This window comes from Acinonyx jubatus, chromosome D1, assembly GCF_027475565.1.
Source record: "Acinonyx jubatus isolate Ajub_Pintada_27869175 chromosome D1, VMU_Ajub_asm_v1.0, whole genome shotgun sequence".
Classification (NCBI taxonomy): Eukaryota; Metazoa; Chordata; class Mammalia; order Carnivora; family Felidae; genus Acinonyx; species Acinonyx jubatus.
Window position 1 is genome coordinate 3,862,755 of NC_069390.1, and position 24,775 is coordinate 3,887,529.

The 24,775-nt window shown below is 49.7% G+C and overlaps 1 long non-coding RNA gene across 2 annotated transcripts; it reads left to right on the forward strand.

Annotated features, from left to right (window-relative positions):
- Positions 1–14,497: 14,497 nt before the first annotated feature.
- On the forward strand, positions 14,498–23,804 carry LOC128311726 (uncharacterized). 2 transcript variants are annotated; one of them, XR_008290222.1, is made up of 3 exons: positions 14,498–14,572; positions 22,150–22,264; positions 22,629–23,804. It is a non-coding gene; the product is annotated as an uncharacterized LOC128311726 (long non-coding RNA). The 2 variants fall into 2 exon arrangements; XR_008290223.1 differs by having other exon boundaries at positions 14,498–14,568.
- Positions 23,805–24,775: the final 971 nt, after the last annotated feature.

Consider the following 24,775-nt stretch of genomic DNA (forward strand, 5'->3'; position numbering starts at 1 on the left):
GGAGCAGGTGAATCCATAGGCACAGAGCACTGGTTAGTGACTGCCAGGGACCGGGCGGGAGTTGGGGGGCGCCCGGGGAGGCTGAGTGCTGAGGTTAAGAGGTGGCTGTTTCTTTGCGGCATAACGAAGATGTTCTAAGGTTCACCGTGATGGTGGATACGCTAGAAACTGTTGAGTCATACGCTGGTACGACTCTTGATTTGGGCTCAGGTCATGATCTCACGGTTTATGGGTTTGAGCCGCACGTCGGGCTCTGTGCTGACAGCGTGGAGCCTGTTTGGAATTCTCTCTCTCCCTCTCTCTCAAGATGAATAAATAAACATTAAAAAATGGTGAGCTGTTGGGGCGCCTGAGTGGCTCAGTCGGTCGAGCCTCCGACTTCGGCTCAGGTCGCGATCTCGCGGTTCGTGGGTTCAAGCCCGGAGTCAGGCTCTGTGCTGACAGCTCGGAGCCTGGAGCCCGCTTCGGATTCTCTGTCTCCCTCTCACTCTGCCCCTCCCCCGCTCACACTCTGTCTGTCTGTCTCTCTCTCAAAAATAAATAGACATTAAAAAAATTTAAAAATGGTGAACTGTATGATATACGAATTTATATCTCAACAAAGTTGGTTAAAATAAATTGCTCATAGGCCTGGTGGATGAGAACTCTATCATGTGAGATGAGGTTTGGGGTCTCAGGTCTACTCTAGAGAAAGCATGGTGGAGACTAGTACGGACAGACAGCCCAACAGACAGACTTGGAGATGCCCAAGGGTGTTTTATGGCATGGCGAGGCTCCAACAAGTCTTCTGGGGGGAAGGCCTCTGTTTGGGGGGCATCTCTGCCCCATATATTGTGAATTCTCTCTCTGGAGCGGAGTAAGCTTGCACTCAGAGTCATCCACACTGCTGTGGCCAGATGCTCCTGTGGTCACGGGTATGCACTCGAAGGCACCTGTTGTTTACTTACCGAGGACGTGCCGTCTGCAAGGCACGGTGTGGGATGGGACAGGTGCTGGGGCACGACCAGACTCAATGACGTCGACCCAGATGTGCCCTCACAGGCTCCCACTCCAGGTCAGTGGCACTATCTGTGCTCAGGCAAGAAACCACACTGCAGCCGCCTCCTGGGATCGGGCCTTCACCCTTGACCTCGTAGCTCCAGGGCTGTGCCTAGTAGGTCCTGTGCCCAAATGGAGGCTTCTGGGCAAGTGGACTGGGCTCCCGGGAGCAGAGTGACACCAACATAAAGGCAGTGGACACACGGTGTCCCCTTAAGCTGTTTATGGAGGAGAGCGCGAAGGACTACGTCCTCTGGGCCTCATCCTCGGCCCCCTGGCGGACTGGATATCTGAGGCCACCTGGCGTCTGCAGTCCCGAAACCATCCCCACACAGCAGACATGCCAGAGTTTTCTCTGCGGTCGCCACTGCCATCAGGCTTCAGCAGGCACGTGAAGGTCACCCTCAGTGACCAGCGTGCTTTTTCTTGTGATGTCCGGAGTGTTCCTGGCCAGCCCGAGTAATCAGGAACCCACCAAAGCTGGCTTTCCCAGGTGGGGGCCCCGGAAGGGGAGGAATCGGGGCCAGGAGATGGACACACAGGGGACAAGGTGGATTTCTGCCACCAGATCAGACTGGTCACCATCTCAGTGCTGAGGGAGGGGCCCCTCTGGCTTCTTCAGACCCGGCAGCAGAGGCGCTCTGGGGAGAGCGCCAGGCAGTGATGGGGAGCCCCGGGTCCGGTGCAGCCCCTCTACCCCTGCTGTTCCTCGCTGAAAACTGGGTGAGGACCCACCCGGCAGGTGACAGCACATATAACAGCCGTCTGGCTGCTCTCCGGGGCCAGCACCACGGCCGCACTCTGCATCGACGGCCGGGCTCTGGTTTGGGTCTGGCGCCCGCTGAACCTCTGTCACCTCCTGCCCTGCACCTGTTCACGGGGACAGAACCTGGAAGCAGGCAGAGAGTGCGTTCCAGCTTGCACCCGCCGGGCTCCCAGCCCACCCCAGCGGGGTCACGGGCACCCTGGACTGTCCACCTCACATTCCCAGGGCCCCGCCCCACCCCGGCCCACCCTAAGCCCATCTGAGAGCTGGTGGCCTGAGGGGCTGTGGGCTCGGGGCCAGACTGTCAGTGGGACCGGGCAATAAATTTCTAGAGAGGTTTGGAGAACCTTCCCTGGGGCATGCTGGGTCTGGGGGAGGGGCTTGAGCAGAGGCGTGGCTGCCTGGGGGGCGGGGCTACCTGAGATAAGGACCCTGTCCCCACGGCTGGACCCTGACGACCTCTTCCCGTCAGTCTCCTTGCCCAGCATCGACTGACTTCACTGTAACCCCAGGTGCGGACATGAAGGGCTCATCTTGGGGCTTTCCAGGGTCAGGACCTCAGCTTCGGTCTAGGACCTTCCACCAAAACCCTGTTCCTTATTCCCAGAGTTCCAGATCAACAGACATTCCATCAGTCATTGGACAAACATTTGTGACTGTGGACGTTGAGGACACAGTTTTGAACAACACGGCCTCGGTCCCCGCCCTGAGCTCTTACCTCCTGGGGGGAGATGGAAAATAAGCAAGAAACCAGGAAGGGGCACAGGAAGGGACCTGTCCCGGAGGGGAAGGAAGAACTCTGTGGGGAGAGTGTGGCCACACCTAAAGCTCCCTCCCAGTCAGGGCAGGGAGCCCAGCCTCCGCTTGGATGCCACCTCCTGGGTTTTCCTTTGGAGAAAGCATTAAAGGTCTAGTGATACCATCAGTCTGACACAATTTGGTTTTCACCCGTTACGTCCTTTCTAGTCCCTTTCAGCTCTGTGCTCACCTCGGAGTCAGATGCTGGGGCTTCCAGAAAGAAAGAAATGTGGTTCCTATTCCAGGGTGACAGCGTGGTCTCGGGTGGGGGACACACAGGGTCATGCAGCCTCCCCCAGGCTCCAGGCTGCGTGGGAGTTGGTCCCATCGGGGAGCTCGAGACCTCTTGGAAGAAACGGCACCTAGGCTTAGGCCTCAAACACGGTCAGGAGTTTGTCAGAAGAGAGAGATGGAAAGGCATTTCAGGCCATGAATATTTCCCATGTGTCTATAATCCTTTAAAAGCCATTTACAATGGTTACATAAGGTTTTGGATGTGTCATGATTTGCTTTACGTTTCCTTCCTGGTAGGAGAGGTTTCGGGGCGGAGTCTTAGACCCTTTCCTGCCCTGGTTTGGCATCCACTCCCCCTGGTGCACAGGGCAGGGGAGGAGGGGCAGAGAAGTGTCAGATGCCTCTTACCGGCCCCCCTGAGAGCCTCAGAGGTCAGGATCTCGGCACAAGAAGGGACTTTACAGACCACCTGTTCCCATTCTCTTGTTTTTTGGGTGAGGAAGCTCTGACCTTATCCATGGTTTTAGGGCCTGGTGTAATTACCCTTTTATGGGAAGAATAGGCAGAATTCAATAAAACACATCAAAGAAGACTTAAAACATTTTGGGAGGAGGTACTGAAACTGCATTAAATTTGTGTACAATTTCTGGGAAAACCAACACCTTTAAGATATTGAGTCTTTTATCCCCAAACATGTTGCATTATAGATACATTTTTGTTAGATTTACTCCTAGGTCACTTGTGTGTGTGCGCATCATTTGTTTTTGTCACTATTACAAAGGGCATCTTTTCCAAACTTGTGCTTTCTAACTGCCTGTCGCTGCTTTATAGAAATGAAGTTGAGTTTTGTTTATGGGTTTTGGAGCTACTTGCCTTGGTTAGCTCTCTTGTTAATGATTTCCCACAGGTTACCTTTTGGATTTTCTGTGTCGACATAGGCAAGTAGTAAGATTTTTTCCTACCTTTCCTCTTCCTTATTGTATTTCCTTTTCATGTCTTATTTCATAGGTTAGGACCACAAATTTGAAGAATTTGTGAAGAATTTGTGTTATGTAGAAGAATCTGATACTTGATCTTAAACAGAATTCATTTAGCATTTCTCCATCAACTATAATGATTAGTATGGGTATTTTGATAGATGCTCTTTATCAGATGAATGACTCTCCCTTCTGTTTCTGTTTTTTTGGTTTTTTTTGGTAAGATTTTTAAAACCATGATTAGATATTGCATTTTATTGAAGGCTTACTTTTTGCTTTAATAAAACAATCATGTGGTTTTCCTCTTTTAATCTGTCATTGCAGTATATTACATTAATAGACTTTCTAAACCAATCCCGTATTCCTGGGATAAACCCAATTTGGACAGGACTTATTATCAACTCTTTAGGACTCTAAATTTCAAGTATTGCATGTACTGTGTCTTAGTTAACTCAGGCTGTTCTAACAGAATGCCATCAATGAGGTGGCTTGGACAACAGAAAAATACTTCTCACAGTTCTATAGGCTAGAAGTCTAGAATCAAAGTGCCGGCTGATATAGTTCCTGGTGAGAGCTCTCGTCCTGGTTTGCTGGTGGCCAGCTTCTCACCATGTTCTCACACAATGGAGAAAGAGAGCTCTGGTCTCTTCCTTTTCTTATAAGGATGCTAATCCCATCATGGGGGACCCACCTTCAAGATCTCCTCTAAACCTAAACACCACGCCACCCCCCCACCAAAGGCCCATCTCCAAACACCATCACGTCGGGGGTTAGGGCTTCAACCCATGAATTTGGAAGGGACAGAAACATTCAGTCTGTGATATGCTGCATCTGATCATTTGTAATATGAAATATATGTATTTTTAATCACTTGGTTCTAGGTGTTTAAAAAGTTGTACTATGATGTTTTCCCTTGACCTTTGCTTTATTATTTAAAAAAAATTTTTTAAGGGGCACCTGGGTGGCGCAGTCGGTTAAGCATCCGACTTCAGCCAGGTCACGATCTCGCAGTCCGTGAGTTCGAGCCCCGCGTCAGGCTCTGGGCTGATGGCTCGGAGCCTGGAGCCTGTTTCCGATTCTGTGTCTCCCTCTCTCTCTGCCCCTCCCCCGTTCATGCTCTGTCTCTCTCTGTCCCAAAAATAAAATAAACGTTGAAAAAAAAAATAAAAAAAAAATAAAACCCTTGTTCTAAAAAAAAAAAATTTTTTTTTAAGATTTTATTTTTGAGTAATCTCTACATGAGGCTTGAACTCATAACCCCAAGATCCTCATACAATAGAGTTGTATGCTTTATTGACTGAGCCAGCCTGGCGTCCCTTTGATTTTTAGATGCACGTTTTCTAGTGCAAACACTTGGGTTTTCTCTAGGTGTCTCTCTGCTACTGACTTCTAATTTAAGTGTGTTGAGATCAGAGAATGTGATCTGTAGACCCCAGATCAGGTGAGGTTAGCTTCATGTCTAGTGTGAAGTTAATTTTTGTAAATGTATTATAAATGTAAATGTATTGTAAATGTATTCTATGTGCTTATAAAGAATGTGCACTTTTCAGGGCACCTGTGTGGCTCAGTCGGTTGAGGATCCAACTTCAGCTCAGGTCATGGTCTCGTGGTTCATGAGTTCGAGCCCCACATGGGACTTGCTTCTGTCAGTGTGGAGCCCACTTCAGATCCTCTGTCCCTCTCCTTCTGCCTCTCCTCCACTTGCATATGCTTTCTCTCTGTCTCTCAAAAATAAGTAAATAAAACATTTAAAAAAGAATATGCATTTTCTACTGTTAAGTACAATAGTTTATAAATATTCATTAGGTAAAGCTTTTAATTTGTTCTCGATATTCAACTGATTTTTGTCTTCTTGATTTACTAGTTACTGGGAGACAAATATTAAAATCTCTCCCTTTGTTAAATTTGCCAATTTATTATTTTTTAAAGTTTATTTTATTTTGAGAGAATGAGAGAGCATGCACAGGGAAGGGGCAGAGAGAAAGGGAGACAGAGAATCCTAAGTAGGCTCCATGCTGCCAGCACACAGCCCAGTGCAGGGCTTGAACTCATGAAACCATGAGATCATGACTGAGCCAAAACCAAGAGTCAGACGTTTAGCCAACTGAGCCACCTGGGCACCCCTACCAATTTCTTTTTAAAATCCTGTTAATTTTTGTTTTATATTTTGAAGCTCATCACTGGGTGTGCAAAATTTTAGAATCATTATACATTCTTGTAAATTGATCCTTTTCCTCATATAGTGATCTTTGTGATCTTTGTAGTGCCTTTTGGTTTAAAGTCTATTATATTTGATATTAATATCACTACACCATCCTTTTTTTTGGTCTACGTAGCCTGGTATATATTTTTCTATTCTTTGTTTTATAGTATCCTTACGTTCTTACATTTGGAAGGATCTCTATAAAATAGCATATATGTAATAGATATATTATATTTGTGTATATATACACAATTTAAAATTAGTCCACATCTTTATTTTCCTCCCAAATAAGGCAAGGACCTCAATTCACTTTTTTTTTTTCCATCCTGTCTTCCAACCTATGTAACAGTTTCATGCAGTAGTTTGGTTTCATTCTGTTCCATACCCCCCAAATTATGGGAGTTATATGTAGTCAAAATGTATTGAAATTCACGCACATACGTCTTAGTATATATGCTCAGTGTTTCTTATTGGATCTCAAATCTCACTTCTGGAATAATTTTTCTTCTGTGTAAAGTCTGTCCTTTAGAATTGCCCTTGGTTAAGGGTATCTCAATTTTAAACTCAGTTTTTTTATTGTCTGAAAATGTCTTTTCTTAGTTCATGTCTCTGAAAAATGGTTTCTCTGAGTATAGAATTCTAGGTTGGACAGTCATATTCTTTTAATGCAGTGGAGATTTGTATTCATTTCCCATTGGTGCTGCAACAGATTATCTTAGTGGTCTGAAACAACACACCGTTACCCTCTTGTAGAGGTCAGATGTCTGAAACGTGGCTCGCTGGGCTAAACCCTAGGGTTACTGGGGCTTTGTTCCTGCTGGAGGCTCCAGGAGAGAGCCCACTCTTGCCCCTCTAGCCTCTAGGGGCTGGTGTTCCTTGGCTTTTGGTGGCATCACCCAAACTCTGCCTTCTTCTGCTCCATAGTCCTACCTCCCTCTGCCTCGCTCTCATAAGGACACTTTTAGATACACTGGGCCCGCTGAGATGACCCAAGACGATCTCCCCAACTCAAGATCTTTCCCTTTGCCCCGTCTAAGAGGTCCCTTTCACCATGAAAGTTCAGGTGTACATGCGTTCTGGGCATTCAGAAGTTGACATCTTCAGGGGCCATTACTCAGTCTCCTATGTTATTTCACTCACTCCTGGCTTTCACTGTTGTCGTTGAGAAAACCTCAGTTGATGCCACTGGTGTTCTTTTGTAAATGATCTTTTCCTTTTTGGATACTTCTAAAACTTGCAGTGTGGACATTTCACTTGGATGCACCCATTGTGAGCTTATCTTAACATTTTTTTGTTGTGTGTTTTAGAAGCCATGATCTTTTCGAATGTTCTGTCTCTCCTTTCCATCTATTATCCTTCTTTTATCTCCAATTGAGCTGTTTGTTACTTTCTCACATCGTGTAAACTGATGCAAGCTTTTTCCTTTTTATAGCTGAGGCGCATTCCATCCTATGCACGTACTATACTCTGTGCATCCATTCACCTACTAAAGGGTATTTTAGTTGTTTCCAATTTGGGCACTTATGAGTAGAGCTGCCCTAAACATCTGCATGTAACTTTTGTGTGAACACACATTTTCATTTCTTTAGGGTGAATATCTAAGGTTGGGATTGCTGGGTCATATGGTCAGTGTGTGTTTGACTTTTTAAGAAACGGACACACTGTTTTTCAGAGTGGCTGTACCAGTTTGCATTCCCACTAACAATACGCAAAAGTTTCTGTCACTCTCCAGCCTTGCCAGCACTTAGTATTGTAAGCATTTTTAATTTTAGTTCTTCTAACAGTTGAGGAGTGGTACTTCATCATGGTTTTAGCTTGTATTTCCTTAATGGCTAATGAGGGAAGGTTTATAAGCTTATCACTATCTGTACGCCCCCTTTGGTGAAATGACTGTTCAAGTCTCCCCCACACATTTCAATTCAGTGGTTTGGTAAAGTATAAAATTTTCTTACTATTGACTTTTGAAAACTCTTTATATATTCTGGATATAAGCCCTTTGTGGGATATTCTGGATATAAGCCCTTTGTGGGATATATTGTTTGCAAATATCTTTTTCTCATTCCGTATTTTCTGTCTCTATTCCTTGAATGATGTCATTCTCAGAGAAAATGCTTTTACTTGTAGCAAAGTTTGATTTACAGGTGTTCTGTTTCACGCCTTTAGTGTTGTGTTCGGACCTCTTTGCCTAGCTCCAAGCCACAGAGATGTTCTTGCCTATCTTTTGGTAAAAGTGTCATAGTTTTATGTATTATATTTGTATCTGTAATCTACTCTGAGATAATTTTTGTAGAGGATGTGAAGTTTTGCATGAAGTTTACTTATTAATTTATTTTGCACATGGATGTTCCAGCACCATTGGTTGAAAAGATCATTCCTCATTGGGTGGTTTTGCACCTTTGTTAAAGATCACTCTGTCAAATTTTATGTGGGTGTGTTTCTGGGCTTTCTATTCTGTTCCATTGGTCTATATCACCAATCCTTAGCCAACGTTACAGCATCTTGATTATTGCAGTCTTATGGTATATCTTAAAACTGAATAGTATAGTCCCTTCAACTTTAATGTTTTCGAATTCTTTTTAGCTATTTTCATTCATTTGCTTTTCCATATAAGTGTTAGAACCAGTTTGCATAGATCTAATTTTTTTTATTTTTTACATTTATTTATTTTTTGAGAGACACAGAGAGATGGAACACAAGTTGGGGAGGGGCAGAGAGAGAAGGAGACACAGAATCTGAAGCAGGCTCCAGGCTCTGAGCTGTCAGCACACAGCCCAACGTGGAGCTCAAACTCACAGACTGTGAGATCATGACCTGAGCCAAAGTCGGATGCTTAGCCGACTGAGCCACCCAGAAGCCCCAGTTTGCATATATTTACAAAAAAATCACACTAGGATGTTGTTTGGAATTGCACTAAATCTATGGATGAACTTGGAAGAATTGGCACCTGTACTGGGTTGAGTTCTAATTTACGAACATGGTATTTCTCTCTATTTAGGTCTTCCTTGAATTCCTTCATTTTCACTTAGCTATTTTCAGCATATAGATATTGTACATGTTTTGTTAGATTTAAACCTAACTATCTTACTTTTTAAAGAACTTATTATAAATAATTTTGTTTAAAAATTTTTATTTTCCAGTTATGCATTGCTGACATATAAATATACAATCGATATTTGTGTAGTGACCTTGTATCTTATGACCTTGCTAAACCCACTTAGTAGTCCTAGGCAGCTTTTTTGGTTCTTATTGCTGTAGATTTCTTGGGATTTTCCATGTAGATGATCATATTAACTGGGAATATGGATAGTTTTATTTCTTTCTTTCCAATCTATATTCCTCTCATTTCTTTTTCTTGTCTTATCATATTGGCTGAGATTTCTACTATGATGTGGAATAGGAGTAGTGAGAATGGACCTCCTCACCTTTTCTTAAACTTTGGGGAAAAGTCATTTACCATAAAGTATGATGCAAAAGAGGTTGATATTTCATGGGTTAAACTATTTTTTTAATTGAGGCATTCATAGGGATGCCTGGGTGCCTGAGTTAGTTGCACGTCCGACTTTGGCTCAGGTCATGATCTCATGGTTCATGGGTTTGAGCCCCGCGTTGGGCTCTTTGCTGACATATTTAGCACATGGATGTTCCAGTCTCCCTCTCTCTCTCTGCCCCTCCCCTGCTCATGCTCTGTCTGTCTCTCTCTCTCAAAAAACAAGTAATAAAACATTAAAATATTTTTGTAGATGAGACATTCATAAAACATAAAACCAACCATTTTAAGGTGAACAACTCAATGGTCTTTCTTCATGCATGCATATGCGATGTTGTGTAACCACTACCTCTGTCTAGTTCCAAAACATTTTCATCACACTAAAAGGAAAACCATAGCCACTGAGTACTTGGTCCCCATCTGGTTAACTTTTAGGAGTGGGAAATGAGATAGGAGGCCACTCTGAGATGCAGTTCCTGCCCAGGCACCTGGGTGTTTCTGCACAACATTCTCTTTTCCTGGGCATCTGGCCTCTCTTCACACTCCCTTTCCTCCCCCCCCCACCACCCTAGACTTGTACATCTCTCACAAAGGATCAGGTTTGAAGTTTTCCCTCAGACTCCCCTCTCTAAAACAGAGCTTCTCAGCTCTTAGGGATCTTGTTCTCAAGATTCTGGTTCAGTGGGTCTGGGTGGGGCATTTTTAACAAGCTCCCAGGTGATGCTGAGGTAGGACCCAGGCCAAGAGCCAACCATCCTAGACAGTGTAAGGTGCTCTCTCTAGGGGATGGTGACACTTGTCACTTCTCTTTCATTCTTTTGGTGGAAGCAAGTCATATGGCCACACCTAACGTCAAGTGGAATGGGGAAGGGCAACCCACCACGTGCTGGTAGAGAGCAGGCCGGAAGTTACCGGAGAGCAGCTTTCCTGGCAAGTGCTCCACATCTGAGTGATGTATTGGAGCTCACCTGCAAATACCTGCATTTCTGGGCTGGACTGTGTTACCTATGTTTACAGAATCATTGTGAGAACTGAACAAGACAATGGACATAAAGCTCCCTCAAACCCACATGTCCCAAGCATTGTGAGGAAAAGTGTATGTGCTCCCGGCCTTGGCAGGGACTGCTTCCTAACCCTTGCCCTCTGTGCCAGCCCCTTAGCCCCTTTCTGGCACGTGTGTCCTTCAAGCTGGGTGCACCGGCTCCCCTCTGCCCAGAGCAGTGGTCACATGGCTCCCCTATGCAGTTGTTACCTCCTCAAAGAGGACTTTTGGAGCCGTTCCCTGGACCATGGCAACCCCAGTGCACTGGACCTCCTTAGCTTATTTCTCTTCAGAGTGCTTATCTCGACTGGACATTCTATTAGATGTTTGCCTGTTTATTTTAGTCTATCGCCCGCCCCCGAATTGTGAACTCCGTGCAGATAGAGGCTTGAGCGTCCTTGGTCTTAGAACAATCTTGTGCTGGGTTGAATAGTGTACCCACCACATGCATGCACCTCCCAGAACCTCAGAAGGTGACCCCATTTGGATATGGGTTGATGCAGATGTAATAAGTGAAGATGAGGTCAAAATGGAGTAAGATGGGCCCTAAATCCACATGACTTACGTCCTTACAAGGAAAGGGACACTTGGTCACAGAGACACAGGGAGAAAGCCATGTGATTACGGACACAGAAACTGGAAAGGTGTTGCCACATGTCAAGGAACATTGAGGATTGCTGGTGATCACTGGAAGCTGAGAGAAGCAAAGAAGGATCCTCCCCTAGAGCCTTCAGAGAGAGCAAAGCCTGTCAACACCTTGATTTTGGACTTCTGGTTTCCAGGCCTATGCGAGAATACACTTCTGTTGTGTTTGTGGCACTTTGTTACAGCAGCTAGAGAAACTAATACACTTCTCAATAAGTATTTGTTGGATGGATAGATGGAAAGATGGATGTGTGGATGGGTGAGTGGCTGGATGGATGGATGGATGAGTGTGTTGGTAGATAGACAGGTGGATGAATGGATGGATGGATGGATGGATGGGTGGGTGGATGAATGTGTGGATGGGTGAGTGGGTTGGTGGATAGATGGGTGGATGACTGTATGGATGGATAGATGGATGGATGGGTGAATGGACAGATGGTGGATGGATGGGTGGATGGTTGGGTGGGTGGGTGGATGGGTGGGTGGATGGTTGGGTGGGTGGGTGGATGGGTGGGTGGATGACTGGATGGGTGGGTGGGTGGGTGGATGGGTGGATTGGTGGGTGGATGAATGGGTGGATGGGTGAGTGCATTGGTGGAGAAATGGGTGGATGAATGGATGGATGACTGGATGGATGGGTGAATGGATAGATGGTGGATGGATTGATGGATGGATGGATGGATGGATGGTTGGGTGGGTGGATGGTGGATGGATGGATGGATGGATGGATGGGTGGATGGGTGGGTGGATGGATAGATGGATGGATGGGTGAATGGATAGATGGTGGATGGATGGGTGGATGATTGGGTGGTGGGTGGATGATGGGTGGATGGTTGGATGGATGGTGGATGGGTGGGTGGATGACTGGATGGGTGGGTGGATGGGTGGGTGGATGGATGGGTGGATGGTTGGGTGGGTGGGTGGATGGGTGGATGAGTGTGTTGGTAGATAGACGGATGGATGAATGGATGGATGGATGGTTGGGTGGGTGGATGGGTGAGTGGGTTGGTGGATAGGTGGGTGGATGACTCGACGGATGGATAGATGGATGAATGGATAGATGGTGGATGGGTGGATGGGTGGATGGGTGGCTGGGTAGATAGACAGGTGGGTGGGAGGATGGGTGGGTAGTCAGGTGGATGGATGAACAAGTAAACACACACCCTTTCTCACAGTGGTCTGTAATGATCGGTTGGGTTGTTTCCCCCTTCTGTGAGTTGCTCAAGGACATGGGGCTGTGCCTTTTTTGCCCGTGGCCGTAACATACCTGCTGGGTGGATGCCTATAGGAACTTGGGTGAGCAGTGCCAGTGACCAGGAGGCTCATAGGGACCTACCTTACACAACGAGGCAGGAGTTGCACCTTGAGCCCCAGGGTGCGGTGGGAAAGGCGCATGGGAAGCTGTTTGGGCCACCCCTGGCCGTCTGCAGGCAGCAGGAAGAGACGAGCCTCCAGGGAGGAGCAAAGTGGCAGACACAGCACCCGGCTCACGGCCAACAGAGTGGTGTTGCCTTTGCCCCAGAAATGGGCCAAGGCGGCTCCTTCTCTCCCAGCTGCAGATACTGGCAGGGAATTTCCTGGAAACCATTGTGATATTTCGGTCTGTGCCCTCGAGGTCTTCTGGAACCCTCCGACAGTGAGGAGCAGGCTCAGTGACACAATGATAGCACTGTCGCTGGTGAAGCCTTGGTTTTGTGTGTGTACGTGGGGGGTGCTTTTTTGTTGGCCTGTTAATCAAAATCAGAAGTTTTCTAGTCTTGAAAGCAACTGAATCATCTGAAGTATTCCTTTAAAGGCCCCTCTGGAACTAGCACCCGAGTAGATACTGCTGAGGTTTTAGAACTAGAGGACCAAGGAACCCATCCCAGCGGATGCCGCAAGTTGGGGTCTTTGGAAACCCCCCCTCCCTCCAAGCTCAGCTTGATTCCTAGATGTTCAAGGGAGGAGAACACTCAAAGCCAACCGGCCTGTGGGTTTCAGGCACGTGGCCTCCAGCTGTTCAGCCCTGACCACTGCCCCTTCTGAAAGGCTGGGCCACACCCAGGGCTGGGATTAGTCAAGCATCCTTCCAAAGGTTTTGGGTACAGCAAAACCCCACATCTATTTGCCAAGTTATTTTTCATTTAATTATTAAGCCTGAGCGTCTTCCAAGGGGAATTTAATCCTTGTGTTTGTGATTCATCTCTCCTTAATTCATCGGCGCGCTTCATAAAGCCCTCGCGGGTGTCCGGGACGCCTTCGGAATCTCTTAAGAGGCTCTCCACACCCCCGCTCTCCGCTCGCCCCCTTGTAGACAGGAAGCTGAACTTTGCCAACATTGAATGAATTTGAACACCAGGAGGACGGAGCTGAGCCTGGGATTCAGAACCCCGGAATTTCAAGAGGGTTCTCAGGCTGCGAGAGACAACGGCGAGGAAGCATCCAGAACATTAGCAGATCGCGTGCCCTCTGGATTCAGCAGCTGATGGACCCGAGTGGCGCTCGTGTTGGTGCCTCGGCAGGTGGTGCCAGACGTAAGGGGAGGTGCGTGTGGCCTTGAGGTGCGTGTGGAGGGTCCTGAGACGTGAGAAGAGCCACCCTTTTCTGCTCAGAGGCACTGAGAAAGCCCCCAGGGTCTGCCCCGGCCTCATTCTTCACATGGGACCGGGGAGCGGGGGATGGGTCCTGGAGCCTCCTGCTTCTCCCTCCAGGTGATGCATGAACCCACTCAGCTGCCAGACCCCAGGGCAGATCCCACCTCCTCCAGGAAGCCCTCTCCTGGCAGCCCTGGCGCGTTTCCAATGTGGTGTGGAGGCCAGCCGGCCAGGCGGCAGGACACCCAGGTTCCCTGCCCCCTTGCCCCGAGTCCCTCAACCCCACAAGGGGACATGCTTTGCCTCTCTAGGCCTCAGTTTCCTCACCCGTAAAACTGTTTGCAGGTGGCTGAGGTCCCGTCTTGGCGATTATTCCATGAATCTTAGAGTGGAATGTTCCGGTCCAAGTTGAGGTCCTGGCAAAAGTGCCTTTCCTATCGCTGATGGTGTGGCTTTGTGACTCATTTGTCAAGAACCCGAGGTCCCGAGAAATGTTTCCAGGAGGCGGGCGGTCCTCGAAACAGACCCCCCAGCCAGTCAGTCCCCAGGCTGGAGGACGGGAAAAACACGACACAGGTTTTCCCCGTGATTTCGGTCGGGGGCAGGGGTGGGGCGTTGCTGGGTGTTCAGAGTCTCCTCCCACCAGTTGCAGGGGTGCTGTGGTCACTGCCAGCACTTGTCCCCAGTGCGGGGCTCGGCACCCTGGGGATGGCAGCAGAGGAGAGCCAACTCCTGCGGGCTGCAGAAGGCTGTCCCGTGGGCACCGGCGATCGGGGCTCAGAGAAACTGGCACGGCAGACTGTGTGTGGGTACGGCGGTGCGGGGTCAGGGAGGGAGTGGAGGGAGGGGGGCGGCCGGGGGCAGGCGGGCAAGTGGGGAGGACGGGGGTTGGGCCCCCGGGATGTTCTCCAAAGTCCGCGAAGGGCTGCATCACAGCGGCGGTGTTTTTCCTGCTTGGAGGCCAGATGAGTTTGCCTGGCCGGGTTATCCTGGGGGGACGGTCCGTGGGAAGGGAGAAGGCCTGCCCCGCACCCAGCGGCCACGTCCGGAGGTGGCCTCTGTCCCCAGAGATTCCCGCCACGCTGCCCGGGCCCTGGCCTTCCTGCCAGGCAGCCGCCGGCTCAGCTCTGGCTCAGCTCTGCCCGCCCGGGGCAGGGTGACTGTCCTCTCCACTCTCTCAGGGCCTTTGTCCCTTTCAGGCCCAGCTGCTGTGTCCCTAAAGGGCATCAGATCCTTGGAAAGGGGTGGGAAGCTGGCTGCCAGCACTGTTGTGTTTTTATTTTCCCCCATCAGTTTTTTAAATTGTTGCTAGAGGCTGAGCAGCGGGTTTACGCTGGTTTTCAATTCCTTCTATGAGATTCCGGTCAGGTGGTTCTTGGGCAGAGCCTTCTTCCCCTCTGAGACGGGGAAGTCACGTCTGTGGGGGGCAGGGTGTCCAGTCTTGGGGGCCTGGCACACTCAGGGGTGCATTCCCTGCAGACGCTCGGGGACGTGACGGGGGCACAGAGCCTGTGTGCTCAGTGGCAGCGTCCTGCCTTGGGGCCCTCCTGTGTCAGCCCCCCATGTCCTCCCAGGCAGGGCCCCGGGTTCTGTAGCTTTTCTGCGCGTCTGGACCCTCCCACACGACTCAGCACTGGCCCGGCAGGAATCAGGAACCACCGCAGGCACTTCTATTTATTTGTTCAATCATCCGTTTGTACCGACTGGGTACAAACCTGGGCAGACCTGGGAGTTTCATTTTTTTGAAGGGCTGATGTGTTCACGAAGCCAAGCCATGGCCTCCACCTGCTGCCTGTTCCCACCCACCCTTCTTGTCTCTCCCTCCCCCAGGCCCTGTGCACACACCAGCAAAGGCCTTCTCTGTCCCTCTTCTTTTTACGCCGGGTGGCGGGGGCCACCTCGCTTTGTTCATGCCACACTGCCTCCGGGGGGGGCCTTGGGGGTCTCCAAGACAGGCATGGCCTGCAGGCTGGTTCTGGTGGTGGACTGGGTGTGGGGAGGCGACGTTACTGGGCAGCGGGTGCTCTGGCCGGATGAAGTCAGGCTCCCAGTCCTCCCCTCAAGGCTGGTCTGAGCCCTCCCCTCCCCAGCCCTGGACACGGCCACTCTGGGGCTCCAGCCCCCTTGCTGTGCTTTCAGCGGGCTCCCTGGGATCATGGTCAACTGTCCCTGCTGCCATTCCAGGACGCTGGGTGAAGCAAAGGTCCATGGCAGGCGTGGGGGTTGGATGGGGCTTGGTCACCAGCCTGGCCCACGGGCAGGAATTTTGACGTGTGAGAATTTCCCGATTGATCCTGTGCCCTAACAATCTCCCCATCTGTCACCAAGTTCTATTGCAAGATTGTTCTTATCCTGACGACAAGGGACAGGCATGTTCTGTGAGGTCTTCCCAGATGCCCTCCAGCCATCCTGTTGGCTGCAACCCGCATGGGCAAGGGGTAGCCCCCTCCACGGTCTGGGCCAGCTGGTCCCCTTCTGCGTTTGGTACTCATAACCAGGACAGCCACTCCCAGGGGACTCTGAGACCCCGCGAGGAGCCCCTGTACAGTGACGGAGCCACACTGGGTGCCTTGGAGATCCCTCCTGGACCAGCTGTGCTGAGCGCCCCGGAGGAGCTGTCCGAGAGGCCCACTGCTCAGGCCTGGCCCACCGCCTGTGTTGACCAGTCACATCCAGAATTCTAGCGTGTGGACTTGGCTTCTGTTTACCTTTAAGGGAATGGAGCATTAGGACCGTCCTTTACAGGAGACAAGTGGGCAGGAATCAGATTTCAGCCTTTGACTCAGACATGGAATATCTTGCACCTCCCCAGATTGCACCTTGAAGTCAACCCAAGGTCTATAAACCCCATCAGACCTTGAAGACTTTCCCCTCCATAGAAAAAGTCTAGGATTCTTTCTAAAACTTGGATACCTTTAAGAACCAAGACATTCACTCATCCATCCATCCATCCATCCATCCATCTGTCCGTCCATCCGTCCATCCATCCATCCATCCATCCATCTATCCATCCGTCCGTCAATCCATCCATCTGTCTGTCTGTCCATCCATCTGTCTGTCCATCCATCCATCTATCCATCCATCTGTCCATCCATCCATCCATCTGTCCATCCCCAACCATCCATCAATCCGTCCATCTATCTATCTATCCATCCATCCATCCATCTATCAATCTGTCCATCCATCCATCCATCCATCCATCCATCCATCCATCCATCCAGTGGCTCCTGGGAGCAGACACTGGACTGGGAGTGCTGAGAGAAAGGCAGCCATGACTGTGACATGTCACTTATCCTGGGGAGGACACAGGAAGCAGCACATCTGCAGGTGATGTGCTTACAGAGCTGACACCCCGCTCTGCTGGCATTAGGACCCTCCAGACCAAGGACAGAGGAAATTGCTTTTTGATGGCCTCAGAGAGGAACACGGCGGGGGGGGGGGGGGTTGGGGACACAGAAAGTCTTCTCCAGAGGAGCAGGGCAGGAGGGACAGAGATCTGCATGCCGAGAAACCAGGTGGGATGGAGCAAAGTGCTCCCTGCGGTGGGGCTCGCCGAAGCTCCTTCCAGAACATTCTGTCATCACTCACCAAACACCGGCTGGGTGTCAGGCTAGGGGTCTCAAGCTGTAGATGTCAGGGGAGCCTTAGCACCCCTAGATTGTCCATCAGTTCAAACAGTCCCAATCTGAATAGACATGTTGATGTGGACAGCATCGCACAGAGTTTTCAGAAAGCACCTTCAGACGATCTTGATTTCCTTTTGTTGATTTGGAACATTCCAACAGAAAAAAGTGTGACTTTCTGGTTACCGAGGCCCCAGGACCATAGGGGTCGCCTGGGGCCCTCGGTCCCCCCCTCCCAAAGGTGCCTCCCTGGCTCTGGGGACTCAGAGTGTAGCATTGAGAAGATGGAATGAGTTGGGGACTGCCTTTGGGTCCCAGGCTGGCGACCTGATGTGATTCTGTCGCATACCCCACCGCCCCCCAAGCTGCCAGCTACATTCTGGAAGCGTGGCCCGAGAGCATCATGCCCATTGGGTAGTTTTTCTGTATTTACATATATGTCTATACATATATGTATACATTTACATATATGTATTTACGATTATATAGTCGTGCACATGTCTTATCTTTATATAAGTAGAACAATTGTCCCTGGCACTGGTTATTGTTATTTATCACAATGCTTCCCCATATTTGACTGCAACAAATGGTGGCCTGTGACGTTTCATGGTTCACGTTGAATGAATGAATACAGCATGAGCTGAGGCCTGCTGACTCCGTGCTCCAGGAAATGCCCCAGCGGAGGGAGGACATGTGGCAGACGTGGAGTCAGGAAGAAGTCACCCGTTCGTGCGCTGACCCTCTGAGCACTAGCTGTATACCGGGCACTGCATGGGGCCCTAGGCTCGGCAGCCTCCCTCCTGCCAGTGCTGGGCCTCAGTGAGGGCCAGTGGGAGCGGACAGAGGCACCCCAGAGGGGAGCCCAGACCGGGAGGGGTGCCCGCCACGACCCAAGCTGTGGAGGTGTTCCAGCAGAGTAAGGTGGCAGCGTGCCATTCGAGGGAAAGTGGGGGTCAGTGTGGCTGGGGCGTGGGGTCCAGGGAGAGGTCAGCGAGGGAGGCTGGGACCGGATCCTACCAGGGCGAGCGAGAGCGGTAGATTTCGTTATAAGTGCACCTGCACCTGACCTTTGAAGGTTTGTTGGTCCCCTCGGGCTGCCAGGGCACAACACCACTGACCAGTTGGCGTAGATGGAATGGTAGACATTTATGCTTGCAGGCTGGAGGTCCAAGATCAAGGTCCGGGCCAACCTGGTTTTCTCGCTGTGTCTCCACTTGGCAGGGAAAGAGAGAGAGCCCATACTCTCTGGTGTTTCCTGTTCTGATAAGGGCACTAATCCCATAGTAGGGCCTGACCCTGATGTCTCATTGTACCTAACTACCCCGCAAAGACCCATTTCCAGATACCCTCCTGAGGGGAGGGGGTTAGGGCTTCAACATATGGATCACGGGGGACACAGACATTCAGTCTGTAACAGAAGAGTCGGAAGCAGGGCCAGACCCGATCTGATTTAGCTCCTACCACGATCCCACTGGCTGTGCACAGGCTGTGTAGCTCTCTCGCCGGCCAGTGGCTGTGGAGAGCGTTCTGGAGGAAGGGCTGAAGATACCCAGGATGGAACAGAAGTGCTATGTGGGGAAGGGGCAGTGCCCAGGTGGTGGGATGAGCCTAGAGCTGGACGAGGGCGGCATTGCTGGGCGGGGCCAGGAGGCGGGGGGCTTGGGGTGACTGGAAGCCTAGGGGCGAGGCAGGTGACACTAAAGGACACTGCGGAGTGGCCAGGACCAGGTCCAGGAGCCCCGGATGCCAGAAGGATGTCAGCCTTGTCTTATGGGTGGGGGGGGGGGGGGACTGTGGGACGTCATGATCAGGTTCATCACACTCTGGGAAGGTCACTCTGAGATTTTCACTCCTTTTTATCAGCAGAGTCATTTTTTTACATGTAATTTTTTACTTTTCGGGTGCTTTATTTAATTTTTATGCAGAGCTTTGGAGACGATGGTCCCGTGTGACTCTGGACCGCCCTTCTTCTATCCGCATTTCAAAGGAACAAAGACTATTTCCTGTTCTAGAGTTTCAGGCAGGTGGCATTTCATTATTTTTTGTTGTAGTAAAATACGCATAACAATTTATCATCATAACTGCGTTTGGGTGCACAGTTCTGTGGCATTAGGTACCTTGACATGGTTGTTCAACATCAGCATCATTCCTCTCCAGAACCTTCCATTTTCCTGAACTGAAACTCTGTCCCTGTGAACCACGGACTCCCCGTGTCTGGCTTCTTTCACGTAGCTGAGGGTCCCCCACGTTCACCCCCGTGGTTGCAAATGGCAGGCTCTCCTATTTGGTGGCTGAATAATATTTCATTGCATTTTTATACCACAATTTCTTTATCCATTCACCCACCGACGGGCACTTAGGCTGTTTCTGCGTGTTGGCTATTGTGAACAGTGCTGCGGCGACTGTGGGGTGCAGGTGTCTCAGTGGGATGGTGGTTTCATCTCCTTCAGATGTATACGCAGAAGACGGGTTGTTGGGTCATTGAGTGGTTCTGCTTTTAATTTTTTGGGGACCGAACCTCCATACTGTTTTCCATCATGGCTGCACCAATCTACACTCCCACACGGGTTTCCTTTTTTCCTCATCCTCACCAATACCTGTTATCTTTTATTTATTCATCTGTCTATCTATCATCCATCTATCCATCCATCTATCATCTATTATCTATCTATCATCTGTGTATCTATCTATCTATCTATCTATCTATCTATCTATCTTCTATCTGTCTATCATCTATCCAATCATCCATCCATCCATCTATCCACCCATCCATTTATCTATCTATCTAGCTATTATCTATCTATCATCTATTATCTATCTATCATCTATCTATGTATCTATGTATCTGTCTATCTATCTATCATCCATCCATCCATCCATCCAACCATCTATGTATCTATGTATCTATCTATCATCTATTATCTATCTATTTATCATCTGTCTATCTATCATCCATCCATTCATCCAACCATCTATCTATGTATCTATCATCTATTATCTATCTATATATCATCTATCTATCTATCTATCTATCATCTATCTATCTATCTAACATCCATCCATTCATCCAACCATCTATCATCTATCATCTATTATCTATCTATTTATCATCTATGTATCTATCTATCATCCATCCATCCAATTATCCATCCATCCATCTATCCATCCATACATTTATCTAGCTAGCTAGCTATTATCTATTTTCTATCTATCTATCTATCTATCTATCATAACCATTCTAACAGCTGTGAAGCGGTGGTTTTGATTTGCATTTGCCTGATGATGAGTGATGTTGAGCATCTTTTCTTACGTCTGTTGGCTGTCTGGATCCAATCTTCTTTGGAAAAGCATCTATCCAGGTCCTTTGTCCAAACTGCATGATTGCACTTACACAGGAATAGAACAGCTAGATGCAGAAGGTAGAATGGTGGTTGCCAGCGGCTGGGGATGGTGGGGGACGGTGGGGAAAGGGGAGATGTTGACAAGGGAATGCAAGTTGTAGCATGTAGGATGAGTAGGTCTGAAGATCTGATGTTCAGCATGGTGGCCATAGTCAATGCTGGACTAAATGTGGGAAATGTGCTCAGAGAGTAGATTTCAGGTGTAGTCACCACACATGCGGTGGGGAGACAACATGGCCATTAGCTTCGCTGATCATCTTTCTGTATGTTTACCACATCGTTGTGTGGATCATCCTAAAAGTATACGATTTGGGGGCGCTTGGGTGGTTCAGTTGGTTAAGCGTATGACTTTGGCTCAGGTCATGATCTCACAGATCATGAGTTGGAACCCCGCATCAGGCTCTGTGATGACAGCTCAGAGGCTGGAGCCTGCTTCTGATTCCCTCTCTCTCTCTCTCTCTCTCTGCCCATCCTCTGCTCGTGCTCTGTCTCTCTGTCAAAAATAAACATTAAAAACAAAGTATATGATTTTTATTTTAAAAGCCCATGTCCCCTTCCCTCCAGCCCCTGGTGCCTACCCTTTCTACTTTCTGTCTCTGTGAGTTTGACAACTCTGGAACATAGGGTAAGTGGAGTCATAGACCGTGTGTCTTTGTGTCTGGCCCACTTCACTGAGCATAAAGTCCTCAGGAGCCATTTTCCAGAGAAGCTCTACGATGTCTCCTGATATAATAGTTGTGAAGGGAAAGGGGGCCTGAAGCCCTTCTCACTCACCCCCACCGCAGTCTCTGGGGCATCTTCCCAGAACCCCAGCATTAAGGACTGAGCTGGGGCACCCAGTGGCACCCGGGAGAGGCAGGGCGGGCAGGGCAAGGTGAGAACAGAGCTGGTAGTTGCCTGGCATTCCCACAGTAACCCAAGCAGCTCTGATTGGCCTTCACAATACCAGGCTGGTGGCTGACAACAGAGTAGCCTGTCCCTTGGGTCAGGTCACCGACAACTTGCGTTTGGAAGGGAGCCAGGAAATGGGTTCCCCGGGAATGTGATGCAGTCTCTCGAAGGGAGCTCTATGTTCCGAGGGACTTGGAAGTGCAAAAATGTCTTCTGGGTCACAGCCGGGTGGGGGTTTACAGGTGCAGGGACTCAACAACCCAAGTGCCCGGGTGTGGCCCAGAGACAGAGGACGGAGGTGGGTGCAGCCCCAGAGCCTCGGCAGACCCACCCGCCCAGCTCTGCCACCGTTGGTCTCTGATGCCTGGACAGACAGAGCCCCTGGACGAGCAGCCACCACCATGCCTCGACCTCGGGTGGACACGCATGGGGACTGCAGCGAGCTGATGCCAGCCCTCCCTGCTGTCCTAGCTCCTGGTCCCATCTTGGAGCTGCAGGATTCCAACCAACCAGAGGGGTCTGTGGTCCCCCCGGAAGCCAACACCAGCTGCAGCCACTGCCAACAGTGTGGGTCATAAGGGATCAGGTATTAGTCGCTTTTTTTAGGTTTAGAGCAAAACAGAGCAGAAAGTTCAAAGAGTTACCATATATCACCTGCTGCCCCCAACACAGTGTTCCTATTATCAACATTTTGCATCGACAATTAATCAACCAACACTGATCTATTATAACTAAAAAGTCCATCATTTACCTTAGGGCTCACTCCTGGTGTTGTATATTCTATGGGTTTGGACAGATGCATGACGTCACGTGTCCCCCATGACAGTGTCATACAGAGTTGTTTTACTGCCCCCCAAATCCTCCGGGCTCTGCCTGTTCATCCCTCCCTGTGCCCCAACCCCTGGCAACCACGGATCGTTCACCTGTCTCTGTGGTTTTGCCTTTTCCAGAATGTCCTATATGTTTGTGAACATAATTCGTCCCGGGAACATGCTCGTGATCCAAAGCACTGGTGTATCAAAGCGAATTTCCCCGTAAGAAAGAACAGAAGCTCAGATGATTCGTTCCACACCCCGAAAGTATTCATATGCAAAGGATTACAATACTGTAATATAATACAAAATAATAAAGAAAAACACATCAATCCCCAACCTTCATGGCTGGTGTGAGGGAGACCAGAGAGAGGAGGGTTATTGCGTAGGACGACTTTCACTATCACTAATGGAATCACTGCTATCTTTTGGCTCAGCGGAATTTTCTTCTGCGTGGGGGCCATTGCGTAGACTTGCACGGATGTTGTCTACAGCATTAACAAACTCTTGTCATACTGTCTTTAATGTAACTGGCAATAAGGCAGCAGAGGAAAGGGTCTCTGTCAGCAGGCAGCCTGACCTAGAAGGAAGCAAAACATTCCCAAGCTCACTCTTGTCTGGAAAAGCAAGTGACTGTCCATTGGTGCTTTGACGTGACAAAAAATACACAAGTGCCTGTCGTGGGCACCTTCCAATGTCCTGAAAAATCGCTGATTTCGGCCAAACACCTGGCCCTGAGACTGAGCATCCAAACATGGGAGAGGATCACCCACAATCCCGCAGAGAGAGAGAGAGAGAGAGAGAGAGAAGAACCATTGGCTCAGCTGCGATCATGTGACGTTCGGTGTCACGTAAGACTCGTATTGCAAGACAGAGCTCGTCTATCGAGTTAAAATGTGCTAGGAATGTTTGCTGGTCTCGCGGAACTCTCGCAGAGCAAGTTACGCGCAATCCAAGGTTTCACTGCACTTGGGGTCACACGCTGTGTGGCTTTCGGATTGGCTCCCTCACTCAATAATATACACTTAAGGCTCTCCCGTGTCTTTCCGTGGCTGGGGAGCTCATTCTTTTTGGCACTGAACAATATTCCATTGTCTGGACGGACCACAGTTTATTTATCCATCCACCTACTGAAGGACATCTTGGCCACTTCCGAGTTTTGGCAATTATGAATAAAGCCGCTATAAACATCCGTGTGCAGGTTTTTGTGTGGACATAAGTTTGCAGCTCCTTTGGGTAAATACCAAAGAGTGCGATTGCTGGATCATATGGTAAGCCTATGTTTAGCTTTGTAAGAAAGTGCTTTGTTGTTTTTTTTTTTAAGTCTAAAAAATGAATGATGACATTTTAAAACAGGAAAAAAGGACTTACCCTTTGTCCCGTTGGGATAAGATTAAACTGTGTCCTTCACAGTTTGAACACGAGAGCTCTGTGTGCTCCCCGAGGGCCCCGCACCACCTCCGGGAGCGAGGAGGTCTCTGTGGTGCTTCCGGAGAGACCGCAGCTCCTTCCAGCACGCGCCCCTGCTGTTCCACTGCCCGGATGCTCAGGGCCAGCCCCACCAAGGCCTCTTCCCTGTCACCTAGTCCCCGTCCCCGTGAGAAGCCCAAAGGCATCCCTCGTGTCCCAGATGCTCAGCCCGCATCCAACTTCTCCCCAGCCTTGCTCCCAAAGTCGAGCCTGAGATCAGGGTTTGGGGGCAGGTTCGTTATTGGGGAGGTGATCCCAGGAAGGAGAGAAGTCACAGCGTGTGCTTTCGTGAGCGGATGACTGTGGTAGGCACCTGGGGCTCCCATTCAGCTGTGCAGAACGCCCCTCAGGCCTGTCCCCAAAGGCCGAGCAGGCTGGGGACGGGGGCTTCATCTCTGACCATTTCCCTGGCAGGCCGACAGGGGTGCAGAGAGGGGGGGACTCAGGGGGTCCCCATACACACGCTGAGCCGGGGAACCCGAGGCAGAGGCCCAGAGGGGCAGGTGCAGAGGTGGGCAAGGGGGCGTGGGCTTCAGCAGTGCCCACCGGCCCCTCCACCTCTCCTGGGTGCGTCCCTTCCCCCGCCTGCCGGCCTGAGGCTCTCCCCGTGGCTCCCCCCCCCAACCTGCAGCACTGTCTTCCCTCACCACCACCACCCCCACCAGAAGGCCTGGAGGTGAGGGTGGGTGTCCTTCTTGATCCTCATTCCTCTTCCAGAATGTTCTGCCCTGGCTCTGCACTTGGGCCATCGGACTCTGCTTTCCGTGCTCTGGTCATCTACAGACCCCAGGTCACCCCTCGCTCCGGGAAGAATT